Here is a 12,744-nt window from a genome sequence, read left to right as displayed (position 1 = left end):
CAGATTATTCTGTAGTTTTTGAGATTGCATCCAAGTACTGCATTTTGGGCTCTTTTGTTGACTGTGATGGCTACTCCATTTCTTCTAAGGGATTCTTGCCCACAGTAGCAATGGTCATAATGGTCATCTGAGTTAAATTCACCCATTCCAGTCCAGTTTAGTTCCCTGATTCCTAAAATGTCAACGTTCACTCTTTCCGTCTCCTGTTTGACCATTTCCAATTTGCCTTGATTCATGAACGTAACATTCCAGGTTCCTATGCAATATTGCTCTTTACAGCATCAGACCTTGCTTTCGACACCAGTCTCATTCACAGCTCGGTGTTGTTTTTCCTCTGGCCCCGTCTCTTCTTTCTTTCTGGAGTTATTTCTCTACTGATCTCCAGTTGTGCGTTTTTACACCAGCTTCATTTTTTTCCTTTTAAAATTTACAACAAAAGGTTTAGCCACAGTTTTCATTCATTTTCTGGCCGTATTTTTATAATAAGTGTTTTGTGTTTTTGTTGTTGTTTTGGTCTACCAGTAGTTTTCCCCATAACTTTCTTCCCCCTTTTTGGTGTCTTTAATAGATGTGTGCTTGTTCCTTTTTGATAGCTTATCGGAAATGTGAGATTTTGCTCAGGTTTCACCTTTGTTTCAGGAGATTTTCAATAGGACGGAGCTTGAGCCACAGTCCACACTGGCTAATTTTCCTTTTGACTCATGGTTTTCAGAGAAGGTGCTGGCGACCCACTCCAGTACTCTTACCTGGAAAATCCCATGGACGGAGGAGCCTGGTAGGCGGCAGTCCGTGGGGTCACTAAAAATTGGACACGACTGAGCGACTTCATTTTCACTTTTCACTTTCATGCATTGGAGAAGGAAATGGCAACCCACTTCAGTGTTCTTGCCTGGAGAATCCCAGGGACCTGGTGGCTTGCCATCTGTGGGGTCGCACAGAGTCAGACACAACTGATGCAACTTAGCAGCAGCAGCAGTATGGTTTTTGGGTGTGAATTCATTTGTTGTTCAGTTCCTCAGTCATGTTTGATTCTTTGTGATCCCATGGACTGTAGCATACCAGGCTTTCCTGTCCTTCACTGTCTCCCAGAGTTTGCTCAGACTCATGTCCATTGAGACAGTGATACCATCCATCGTTCTCATCCTCGTTTGTCTCCGTCTCCTACTGCCCTCAATGCTTTCCCAAAAGCATCATGGTCGTTTTAGAAAAGGCAGAGGAACCAGAGATCATACTGCCAACATCCAGTGGATCATGGAAAAAGCTAGAGAGTTTCAGAAAAACATCTATTTTTGCTTTATTGGCTACTCCAATGCCTTTGATCATGTGGATCACGACAAACTGTGGAAAATTCTTAAAGAGATGGGAATACCGGACCACCTGACCTGCCTCTTGAGAAACCTGCATGCAGGTCAGGAAGCAACAATTAGAACTGGACATGGAACAACCGGCTGGTTCCGAATTGGGGAAGGAGTAGGTCAAGGCTGTATATTGTCACCCTGTTTATTTAACTTACATGCAGAATGTATCATGAGAAACACTGGGCTGGGTGAAGCACAAGCTGGAATCGAGAATCCTGGGAGAAATATCAATCACCTCAGATATGCAGATGACACCACCCACAAAGAAGAACTAAAGAGCCTGTTGATGAAAGTGAAGGAGGAGAGTGAAAAGTTGGCTTAAACCTCAACGTTCAGAAAACTTAAGATAATGGCATCTGGTCTCATCACTTCATGACAAATAGGTGGGAAAACAGTGGAAACAATGACAGACTTTATTTTTTTGGGCTCCAAAATCACTACAGATGGTGACTGCAGCCATGAAATTAAAAGATGCTTCCTCCTTGGAAGAAAAGTTATGACCAACCTAGACAGCATATTAGAAAGCAGAGACATTACTTTGCCAACAAAGGTCCGTCTAGTCAAGGCTATGGTTTTTCCAGTGGTCATGTATGGATGTGAGAGTTGGACTGTAAAGAAAGGTGAGCACTGAAGAATTGATGCTTTTGAACTGTGGTGTTAGAGAAGGCTCTTGAGAGTCTCTTGGACTGCAAGGATATCCAACCAGTCCATCCTAAAGATCAGTCTTGGGTGTTCATTGGAAGGACTGATGTTGAAGCTGAAACTCCAGTACTTTGGCCACCTGATGCAAAGAGCTGACTCATTTGAAAGGTCCTGATGCTGGGAAAGATTGAAGGCGGGTGGAGAAGGAGACAACAGAGGATGAGATGGTTAGATGGCTTCACCGACTCAATGGACATGATTTTGGGTAAACTCCAGGAGTTGATGATGGACAGGAAAGCCTGGTGTGCTGAAGTCCATGGGGTTGTAGAGAGTCGGACATGACTGAGTGACTGAAGTGAACTGAACTGAACTGAACTTTTCCAGTGAGTGAATTCATTTAGTCATTGTCTTTCACTGTTTAGTTGGTATAGGCAGTTGTGGGAAGCTTCACTTCCGTGCTAGCCAAGACAAACTACTCCTACAAATGTAGCATGTTTGTGTTATTCCTTATTTAGACCCAGCTCTTGTGACTTTGAGATTTCAACTCTCTCCATAGGTATTCTTCCTTCTAGTTAATGAATCTTATCCCTCTGTTAGACATTTATGTTTAATCCCTCAGAGGGAGCCTCCGTCCCACCTCTGAGAAGTTTACTTTGCCTGCTACTTGTGAGATGTGCAGTTGACACTTTCTCCCCTTCCTCCCACAGGTGCCTTCGATTAACCTATGTTTTGAAAGCTCCTACTTATTTTTGATCTGAAGTTTTAGTGGGATTTGTAGTTTTGCTAAAAATGCAGGATGTGTTTTTATTTCTTATTTTCTTTGCTGATTTTGGATTAATTGCTCTTTAATGCTTTCTAGGAAGAGTAAGGGCAACTACTTTATTCACAATATTAAAATTGGAAGTCCAGATTTTTAAAGTAAGACAAAAATTCTTGATGTCAGTATTTTGTATAGTTTAATATTCTAGTGTATGGTAGAAATAGACTTAAATGAGGCATTCCTCGCCGCATCCTGCTCATACAACGCAATCTCTGTTCTCTTCAGATACCATAGACCAGTGCTACTCAGAAATGTCAGTCTGTTGATAAGGGGCTTGAGCCATAATGTAAATCAGTGATTTACATTTGTACAACTTCCTTTATCAAAATAGTTTTCTTTCAAGAAAAATGTCAGCTGAACTAAACAATATGTTTTAAGGACATAGCTGATTTACATCCTGGTAAAAACTTCTCACTTTGTTGAGGACTGATAACAGTTGGTAGATCGACAGGCTGTGAACAGTACTGAGTAGCACTGCTGTACAGTGTGGATGTGTGGCTGTCAGGTGGAATCGTTACGTAGTTAACGCAAACGTTCCTTTATTTATGAGTGTGATTGCCACTGGCCAGTTGTGTAATGAACGTCACTGGTTAGCATGGCTGAAATAAAAGTGTTGCTTCTCTATAATGAGGAGTCCTTGGGATGAGGTATGTTTTGCCATATACTTTTTCTTTGCTAGGGACTCCTCAGTGTAGTGATTTATTTCTGTAAGCCATACTGTGGAGATCATGCAGAGGTAGCTCCTGTATGGAGGATACTGCTTTATGAGAATTTCAGGAATGTGAATTGGATAATTATGAAGAGTTGTAGAATTCACTGTTATAATTCTGGATGAATATGTAAATTTAAAGATGTGCTGTCTAAAATGTTTCTCTCAGCTCTGTTGGTGGGGAGACATGTGGAGAAATAATAAAATAATAGAATTTTAGTTTTTTGTCTCTTAAGACTTCCATGTGATTGAAAGATGTGCTTTTCTGGATATGGTCTCTGTTGTCTAATTGCCCATTTGACTTCTCTATATCAGAAATAGAGACATATCATGGAATCAGGTACTTTTCATAAGCTTTGTTATTAATATATTCCTAACATAATAAACTTTGTCCACGAGGTCATGGTTTTTCCCATCAGTATACATTTTTAAGATTGTTGAAGACTTGGGAGACACCAGGTCCTTTATAAGAAGTGACCTTTCGATTATAGCTTTAGAAAAAAATTTTCTAGGCAACAAAATACTACCTTTTAGGCTAAAGATTGGCTCCTTCTGTGGCTCAACTGGTAAAGAATCCGCCTGCAATGTGGGAGATCTGGGTTTGAATCCTGGGTTAGTTTTGTTTGTTTTTTAATTTTATGTCAATTTAGTAGTTCTCCCTTATCTGTGGAGCATATGTTGTTCCAAGATCACCAGTGGATGCTGGAAACCTCAGATTACACCAAACCACGTGTGTGCTGTTTTTTCTTATAAATGTATACCTGTGATAAAGTTTACCTTAAATTAGGCCCAATGAGAGATTAATGGGCTTCCCTGGAGGCTCAGCCGGTAAAGAATCCGCCTGCAATGCGGGAGACCTAGGTTCAATCCCTGGGTTGGGGAGATCCCCTGGAGAAGGGAAACACTACCCACTCCAGTATTCCTGGAGAATTCCATGGACTGTAGTCCATGGGGTCGCAGAGAAGTTGGACACGACTGTGCGACTTTCCCTTTCACTTCTCATACTAAAGATTCATGGCCAAGACACATTATTGAAGTATATTTGAATATGTAGGGAAAGTGCTTGAAACTATGTATATATCTTTAATGGGAAAAACTTACTTTATAACTGTTCTGATTATAAAATTTTTTTTTTTGCTTCTCCAACTTTATTTTTTATATTTGAAAATTTTTTTTTAACACAACAAACATTTTGTTTTGAAGTATAGCCAATTAACAATGTTGTGATAGTTTTATGAATGGTGAAGGGACTCAGCCATCCATATATATGATTCCATTCTCCTTCAAACCCCCACCCCCATCCAGGCTGGCACATAACATTGAACAGAGTTCCATGTGCTGTACAATAAGGTTTTGTTGGTTATCCTGTTCTGATTATAAAATTTAATTATGAGATAAATACCTGTGGGTAGTCCAGCTTACCCAGTGACATTTTTGAAATAATTTTCCATCTTTGCCAGTCACTTTATTAAAGTGAAAGTTTGAAACTAACGTGCCATCAGTGGAGTTAGTATAGTACTTTGCTGTCCTAGGAATAGGTAATCTTAGAAAAACAAAATCTGAGGTCATAGAATTCGTAGGATGGATTCACAACAGTGGAAAAAAATTTATTTTTCTTTGCTGTCTAGATTCTTTTCTAGTGCCACCAGATGTCAGTGTAATCACAGGACCAGAGAAATACACAGTAGATAAAATTGTTGCAAATATTCTTTTTTGCTTTGTGAAAGAGATAGGGAAAAACTTTACTCAAATTAGATAAGCAATGGAAATTATTTTATTGTTGAATTATATAGAAATTTGAAGTGCAAAATGGAGAATAGATGCAGAACTTTAGAGTGTAGATGCAGTTAAAAATTCATATACAAATCAAATGTACTAATATGATATATAGGTAATCTCTGAGACTCCTCAGAAATCACCAGCCTGTTGCTATAAGTGGAGGAGATGGCCAGCCTGTGGTTAAACTGTTCTGCACAGCCTTACTGATCATGATATTTCTCAGTAGAATTGTAGTCAAAATCTGAGCCTCAGGATGAAAGAGTATATTTCTAGCTTGTAGATATAAAACTCAACTCACTACGATTTTTGCGTTCGGTACAGAACGTGTCTACAGGAGTTCCTTAGAACACAGTGTCACTTTAGGCATTTTTCCAAAAGAACATTCCGTAGGATAATCACATTTTTAAAAGTCCTTCCTTTAGAAATTTATTCTTTGATGAATGCTGCATTGAATAATGATCATTGCTTACTGTTTTTAGTTTGAGTTTCTTATTCCTAGATGTATTACTTACATTTTGTGTCACTCTTTATTTCTTATCCTGTTTCTCCCAGATGAAAATCCTGTGTTGAGTCCTTGTGTTCATGAAGTCTGTGGGTGGGCCTTGTGACTGCACTCAGTGTGCTCCATGCCTCAACTGAGTTTTGATTTTGGTTAGAAGTTTTATGCACGGCTGCTTCCATTTCCTTGATTTCTTCTTTTCAACAATATTTGATATTCAGGTTATGTTATCTCAGATTACTTCTTTTTCCCTCTTAAATACAGGAAATGGAAAAACTGTGTTTCTTCAACAGTATAAATGTCTCCCTAGAAATTATTGCAGGAAATGATGTTATCATATCATTTTTGCTTTCTTAGACTTCAGTTTGTACAATTTCTTCAGCATAGTAGTCTGACCTGTTGTGGGAGGAGTAGTGTCCCTGTCCTCAGAGCTTCTGGATTTTCTTTTCTGCTGTCTCAGCTAGAGTCTTATAGACAAAATCTGTTTGGATCGAAAAAAGGAAACCCTTTCTCCCCTTTCTCTGTGTACCTCAGGCACTCTGAGCTCTGTCTTCAAAATGAGATGTTTTATTTCATCTTTATTCTTTATCCTTGAACTCTAGTCCTTGTTGGATGACAGTGTAATATCAGATCCTCTGATTCTACTTTCTTTTTCTCTTTGAGAATCCACAGTACTTTTCCAGGTTCCAGAATTACTCATTTCCTTTCTCTCCTTGAACACCTGTCTCAAACCATAGGAACCACAACTAATGGCCTGGCTCCCTGTCCTCATTGCCAGGCATGTATCTTGGAGGTAGAGATGCCTAGTATTCTAGGTTAAATTCCAGTTCAGTTAAATTCTAAACTCTAGACCAAAGCTGTCCTCTGGAACTTGCTGCTGCTGCTGTTGCTAAGTCATTTCAGTCATGTCCGACTCTGTGTGACCCCATAGACAGCAGCCCACCAGGCTCCCCCGTCCCTAGGATTCTCCAGACAAGAACACTGGAGTGGGTTGCCAATTCCTTCTCCAATGCATGAAAGTGAAAAGTGAAGGTGAAGTCACTCAGTCGTGTCTGACTCTTCATGACCCCATGAACTGCAGCCCACCAGGCTCCTCTGTCCATGGGACTCTCCAGGCAAGAGTACTGGAGAGGGGTGCCATCGCCTTCTCTGATGAATGAGTCTACCTATTTGTAAAAATGTGACTAATGAAAACAGTGCAATCACTAGGTTATTACACTGTGCGAGTTCAGTTGTCAAGAGGGAGCAACTCAAAGGACATCACACAATCTATAAACCAGCAGGAAGGAGCCATCCAGACTTTGCCCTGCCAAACCATTTCTGGGCGATGATTAGACAGGTTCTCATAGATGATATACTGTCTGCAGAGGTGCTGATCAGAATCAGGTTTGGCATGGTATGCAACTGTATTGATGGTTTGAGTCACATCACTGTCTGGGTTGGGCTTTCTAATAAGGATCTGGCCCCCACCGGCTGCGACAAGCTTAATAAGGTTGTCCTTTGGATGGTGTTTGAAGGTTCCCCCAAAATATAAGTAGCATCCATCAGACAGCTTTGGCAACAGCTGTTCTCTGTTGAGCCTGCTTTTCTGTGGTCCTTCAGGAATTTCATACTTTCTTTCCTGTTCACATTCTTTGCTTTATAGACATACTTTCACCCATTCAAATTTTAGGATCCAGTATCCACTTAGAATTCCAAGCATACATTTCAGGGTGCTTTGAGCTGTATCACCAGGAACAATGATATGAGTTACTGTACTGTCAAACTCAGCACATTTTTTAGCCTTAAGAATCATTGCAATCTCCAGAAATTGAGAGCAAGAATGGAGTAGTGACTCCTGAAAAGACAGTCTCTGCAAACTATCTTCCGTCCAAGAAATCCTTGCCATCAGGTTGTAATGGGAAGCTTGGGCATCACGATAGAGTTTTCAGTCCTGTTTCTAAGAGATGCAGAAGCAGCAGTCAGAGCACTGGTGGAAACTCTGTTAAGCAAGCAGTGCTCTCAGAAAACGTGCCATTGCCTGGTTGGTCTTTACCACCTTCGAACAGACTTAAAGTTGGTGACACGTTAAGGAGGAAAAGCCGTACTATATTGGTTGAATCCATTAGCCTTTCACCAGGTACGCCGCCTTCTACACTGAACAGTCCAAGTTACAGATGAATGATGTGTAGTCCCTCAGCAACAAAGCTGTGGCCCATTAGCCTTACAGCTGTGAAGAGAAATCATCGAGGAGAGACTTTGCTCCATATTGCTTCAATTAAGGGCGACATCCCTTCCTTTGAATACCTCTTACAAAGTGGAAGTGACCCAAATGTTAAAGATCATGCTGGGTGGACACCATTGCATGAAGCCTGCAATCACGGGCACCTGAAGGTGGTGGAATTGCTGCTCCAGCACAAAACGTTGGTGAACACCACTGAAGAATGGGCATGTGGACATTGTCAAGCTGTTACTCGCCTATGGAGCCACCAGGGAGGCAGTCAACATATTTGGTCTGCAGCGGGTGGATTATGCAGACAGTAAAAATATGAAATCGCTGTTGCTGCTACTGGAGAAGAAGGAATCATCATTAACTAGCCATTGCTCAGTAGTAAACACTGGTCAGCATCGGGATGGGCCTCTTGCACTTATAGGCAGTGGACTTTCTTCCGAACAACAGAAAAGGCTCAGTGAGCTTGCAATGATTCTTAAGGCTAAAAAATGTGCTGAGTTTGACAGTACAGTAACTCTTGAAAGTGTCCTAAATTTGTACTGTCCAATCACTAGCCTAGTGTGGATCTTGAACTCTTTGCATGAGGCTAGTTTGATTGAGGTACTCAAATTTTAATTTAAATTAATCAGATTTAAGTAGCCACGTATGGCTGCTGGCTTCTGCATTGGAGAGTGCAGCTCTTTGTACATCCTTAAATGAGCTATGGTCCTCTTCTGTCTTTGAAATGTTGGTCCTCTTTGCAATAGTATGTAGTACTAGGTGGGTCCCATGTAGAGAGGTGAGGGAACAAAGAAAACACCAACTTATCCTGTCCTTTGCTTATCAGTGGGATGGTAGAAATTGCAACTGAATTTCCCTCATTACTCTCAGTTGATTAGGTGATTATCAGACTTATGCTCCAAACCATCTAAAGAAGTGTCTTTAGGTCTGTGAAAACTTTGACAGGAAGTGGAAGGACCAAAAAAAAAAAAAAAAAAGCATAAAGGTTCTGTGTTAATAAGCATCTGCCTACCTATAGACCCAATTCTGTTTTTTGGAAGAAAGAAAAATTGGACAAGTGAATGACTGTTCATGAGGAGGTGACCATGCAAAGAAAGAGGATTATGGGCTTTGAATTCCTTTTTTGAATGGGAAATAGTGTATATGTTTGTAAGACAGATCAGTTATGGCTGTGGAGGAGGAAAGTTAAACATAAGCATTTATTAAACTAATAAAGCGGATTTGTGGGTGATTATCATGGAGGAAATAATTCGGACAGTAAATTGGGGAAACCTGAGAGTTTGCACTCTCATTTTGAAGGGGACCTGAATATGCAGTTCTCGTAGTGCTGGTGATGGTTGTTGCAGTTAATTGGGTTGTTGGTCAGAAGGATTGATTCTGCATAGGGGATAGACTCACCTTAGGGCACATGGAGTGTTGGTAAGAGAAGTTTAATCAGAGGTCTGAATAATTGAGGTAATTTTAATTATGGCCTAATTCCTCATGATTGAAAAGCTAATAACCTTCTGAGTATCCTGGTTGTATAGTTTGTTAAGAAGAGAAGTTGACCAGTAGTTTATCAGGAAGGGGGTAAGGGGACTGAGGGAGGGAAAGAAGGAACATTTATTGAGCACTTACTGTATTTACTTATATTAATTACTTAGTCAAAATAAAAACCCCTAGGTAAGTAGATTATTCTTATTTTATAAGTGTGAGTGAGGGAATAACTTGCTCATAGCTGGACGGAGTGCCTGACTACACAGTCTGTGTTCTTGCCATTACAGTTAGGACACCATTATGATTCTAAATTATAATTCAGATGTGTTTGAGACATCTGAGCATTTTTGTGAGATGAACCAGTACATGGCAAATTCGGGGGTAGAATTAATGGTTTTCAGGTGGAGATTTTTATTTGCGTGACTGGGAGGTAGGGAGGCTTTTGGGAAACATGGGTATTGAAGAACAGCCTGGAATTCATATTTGAGCCTGTAGTGAGAGGAGCTGAAAGCAGAAGGTGAAGGATCTGTTTCTGTGAGCGGCTCTGAGAGGCACAGGGTTATTAGTGGCCCTACTCTGTAGGAGGCTTAGGGACAGAACATGTTGAAGGTTAGGGTACAGGGCATCTTCTCCAAGGGTGCTCAGATGTACAGCATGTTGCCTCTACAGTGGGACTGCAGGGAAACCAGCAGTACTTTGGCATCTCGCGTGTTCAGAATTGGGAGATAAGCCTGTGGCCTAGGTGACATCCTCATGGCACTATGCCAGTTATAAACTTCAAATGGCCTTTACAACTGTGAACCACCAGGAAGGTGTCTCAGAGCAGAAGATGACAGGTTTAGGAGACTAGAAGTCTTAGTTGGGGTAGAATTTGTTAGGTAATGCAGTTTCTATATTATGCAGGTGGGGCCATGAGCTGGTGAAAAATACTAAAAACTTTTATTGTGAAGCATTTAAAATGTATTTGAACAGAGAATATAGTGAACTCCTGTGTAATGTCAGCCAGTTATAGCTGTTATCAACTTGTTTCTTCTGTAACCCCAATGTCAGGATTTGAAATTTTAGTTTACAGTTAACATGACTTGACTTGTACCCAAGTTAATGAGTCCCAAAGGAACACAGAACAAAGACAGTGTTACATTTTGTTTATTTATTCATATCTCGACTACTTTCAAAGAGAATTTGAGGTAACTGATGCTTAAGGTAAGAGTAAACATTACACATCTACCAGAATGGGTAAAAAAGGAAAGACTGAAAATGCCGAGTGTTTATGAGGATGTGGACCAACCGGAAGATAGGCTGGTGGGAGTGTGAATTTGTTTCAGCCACTTTGAGAAACTGTTTGGAAGAATTTACTAAAGCTAAATATGTACATATCTTCTGTCCCAACAATTCCGTCCTTAGGAATATATCCAAAAGTAATGTGTATTAGTGTTCACTGAAAGTGACATGTGCTAGAATATTCTTATTGTTGCACACTCTTTAACAGCCCCAGACAGAAAGCTAGCCAAATAGCATCTACCAGCAATAGAATGGGTAAATAGTGTTCTGTTTACACAAGGAGATGGTACACAGCAACAAAAAGGAGTGATCGGCAACTGGAGGCAATAATATTGAAAAATCTTATAACTATAATGTTGAACCAGAGAAACTAGATATAATAGAGTTCAGATCTTCCTCAACCTAGGAAAGGGTTACATCCCAGTAAACCCACTGTAAGCTGAAAATGTTGTAAGTTAAAAATCCGCTTAATACATCTAGCCTACCAGACGTCATTGCCTAGTCTAGCCTACCTTAAATGTGCTCATAACATGTTCATTAGCCTACATTGTGCCTTTCATTAGGCACAAACATCTTACACAAAGCTTATGTTATAATAAAGTGTTAAATGTCTCATGTAATTTATTGAAACTATACTGAAAGTAAAAAACAGAACGGTTGCGAGTGTGTCATTTGTTTATCCTCGTGATTTGGTGGCTGGCTGATGGGGAGCTGCAGCTCGCTGCCACTGTCCAGTGTTGTGAGAGATGGTTATACCACATATTGCTAGCCCAGGAAAATATTAAAATTCAAAGTGCAGTTTCTTCTGAATGTGTCTCCCTTTTACATCATCGTAAAGTCAAAAAATTGTTGAACCATCTTAAGTTGGGGACTGTATTTTCTGGCTCTTTACAGAAAGTTTGCTGACTCCTATTCTTTTTAATATTACCGGGACTAGTTGAGGGAGTCCTAACTAATAGCTGGGAAGCCTGGTCTCCAGTCTGATAGGCATTAGCTCTGTGACATTGGGCAGATCACTCAACTCCTCAAGATTTATGTTCTGAACAAGCAGGTGATGAGCTGTGCTCCTAAAAGTTGCTACAAATTCATTTTTCCTTAAAAAAAAAAAAAAAAAGGCAAAAACACCTAACTTTTTGTCAAGGCTTACAAAATTTCACATCTTTCTACCTTTGTTGCTTTATTTCCTCTCCTGACAATCTTATTATTCCTTACATATACTCAGCTCTTCTACCTCACTGCCTTTATACTTCCTATTTCCTGTTTGGAGTACTCATCTTCCACTTTTTTGCATGCTTACTGCTTCTTGTCTCTCATTTCTCTGTTCAGAAGTTTCTGTATCAAAGAGATGATGTCTGTCCCATTTTCTACCGTGGCATTCTCCCAACCAAGTACTAACCAGGTCCGAACCTGCTTAGCTTCCGAGATCAGACCATAGCGTTCTCAAACTCAGTTACTGCCTGTTACTTTACCTAGTAAGTTTCACTTGTTTTTCCCCACAAAAAGTAATTTCACAATTACTTTTCTCAGAACTTATTTCATCAGTGTGCTAACTTACCATCAGTCCCACTGAATAGAAGTTCCATGAAGGCAACTACTTTGTAGGTTGGTTGCTTTCTATGCCTCTTGTGCTTAGTACTGTCTTTGGCACGGTTGAATGATTGGATTAACTATTTACTATTGCTGAGTATTAAAGGACATGGTAAAATGGCCAGTTTTCTTTTGAATGCAAATAAGAGCCCTGGACTGGAATAGGTCAGTTTTCATTCCAATCCCAAAGAAAGGCAATGCCAAAGAATGCTCAAACTACCACACAGTTGCATTCATCTCACATGCTAGTAAAGTAATGCTCAAAATTCTCTAGGCTTCAGCAATATGTGAATCGTGAACTTCCAGATGTTCAAGCTGGATTTAGAAAAGGTAAAGGAATGAGAGATCAAATTGCCAATATCCGTTGGATTATTGAAAAAA

General features: G+C 40.1%; 1 protein-coding gene and 1 pseudogene across 3 annotated transcripts in view; one reads left to right on the top strand and one right to left on the bottom strand.

The window, feature by feature from the left end:
- ASB3 (ankyrin repeat and SOCS box containing 3) overlaps positions 1 to 12,744 on the top strand; it is a 107,153-nt gene that overhangs the window by 50,695 nt on the left and 43,714 nt on the right. The gene's annotated exons all lie outside the window — the stretch shown is intronic.
- Positions 6,886 to 7,806, bottom strand: LOC102173943 (annotated as a pseudogene).

Source organism: Capra hircus, chromosome 11, assembly GCF_001704415.2.
Source record: "Capra hircus breed San Clemente chromosome 11, ASM170441v1, whole genome shotgun sequence".
In the NCBI taxonomy this organism is placed as follows: Eukaryota; Metazoa; Chordata; class Mammalia; order Artiodactyla; family Bovidae; genus Capra; species Capra hircus.
Note: the sequence above shows the minus strand (reverse complement) of the source record. Positions and strands in the feature narration are given on the sequence as shown.